Below are 1,894 nucleotides of genomic sequence, written 5' to 3' on the forward strand. Positions count from 1 at the left end.
GCATCTCTCCTACTGAAATTCTTCCATAACTTCAAGAAGGGAATCTTCCCAAAGTCATTATATGAAGCCAGGATTACCCTGATTCCAAACCCAGAAAAGGACAAGAAAAAAAAAAAAAAAAGGAAAACTGTAGACCAATATCCCTCATGAACAGAGATGCAAAAATCCTCAACGAAATACTAGCAAACTAAATCTAATGGCACATCAAAAAGATAATGTACCACGATCAAGTGGGTTTCATCCCAGGGATGCAAGGATGGTTCAACATACACAAATCAATAAATGTGATTCACCACATAAATAGAATTAAAAACAAAAAATGTGTGATGATTTCAATAGATGCAGAAAAAGCATTTGATAAAATCCAGCACCCTTTCATGATAAAAGCCCTCACCATCCCAGGGATGCAAGGATGGTTCAACATACACAAATCAATAAATGTGATTCACCACATAAATAGAATTAAAAACAAAAAATATGTGATGATTTCAATAGATGCAGAAAAAGCATTTGATAAAATCCAGCACCCTTTCATGATAAAAGCCCTCACCAAACTAGGCATAGAAAGAATATACCTTAAAATTATAAAAGCCATATATTACAAAGCCACAGCCAACATCACACTGAATGGGGAAAAGTTTAAAGCATTCCCCATAAGAACTAGAACAAGACGTGGATGCCCACTGTCACCACTTCTATTCAGTATAGTACTGGAAGTACTACACAGAACAGTCAGGCAGGAGATAGAAATAAAGGGCACCCAAATCAGGAAAGAGGAGGTCAAACTATCCTTGTTTGCTGATGATATGATCTTCTATCTAGAAAACCCTAAAGACCCTTCCCAAACTCCTAGAATTGATAAATACATTCGGTAATGTCTCGAGTTACAAAATTAATGTACACAAATCAGTAGCATTTCTATACACCAATAACATTCAAGCTGAGAGTCAAATCAAGAACTTAATAGCATTTATAACAGCTGCAAAGAAAATAAAATACCTAGGAATATACTTAACCAAGGAGGTGTAAGATCTCTACAAGGAGAACTACAGAACACTGATGAAAGATACCACAAATGACACAAACAAATGGAAAAACATTCAATGCTCATCAATTGGAAGGATCAATATTGTTAAAATGTCCATACTGACCAAAGTGATTTACAGATTCAGTGTAGTTCCCTATCAAAATACCAACATCTTTTTTTCACAGAATTAGATAAAACAATCCTGAATTTCATATGGAATCATAAAAGAGCCCCAATAGCCAAAGCAATCCTAAGCAAAAAGAACAAATCTGGAGGCATCACATTACCTGACATCAAATTATACTACAAGGCTATAGGAACCAAAACAGCTTGGTACTGGTATAAAAGTAGAGACATAGACCAATGGAACAGAATAGAGAACCCAGAAATGAAACCATATAGCTATGACCAACTGATTTTCAACAAAGCAGACAACATACACTGGGGAAAGGATGGCATATTCAATAAATGGTGCTGGCAAATTCAATAGCCACATGCAGATGAATGAAACTGGATCCCTGTCTCCCACCATGTACAAAAATTAACTCAAGATAGATTAATGACTTAAATGTAAGACCTGAAACCATAAAAATTCTAGAAGAAAACATAGGAAGATGGATGGTAAGTCCAGCGTGAGGAAGTTTTTGTGAATCACATGGAAATCAGCTGCACAACTACTATAGAGCTCCTCTAGTATAACCTAAGGATGCTAAAGAAAACTGGATGAAGCATTCACTACTTCATCATTATTTCACAGATGTGATTAAAACCATATGCTTAACCACAGGTTACTCAAAATCACAGGGACAATAGATGATGCCTGAATTTATTGAGGGATTTAAATTTATGGCTCAATAGAATAGAGAC

This window comes from Propithecus coquereli, unplaced genomic scaffold (assembly GCF_000956105.1).
Source record: "Propithecus coquereli isolate 6110/MARCELLA unplaced genomic scaffold, Pcoq_1.0 Scaffold50, whole genome shotgun sequence".
Taxonomy (NCBI): Eukaryota; Metazoa; Chordata; class Mammalia; order Primates; family Indriidae; genus Propithecus; species Propithecus coquereli.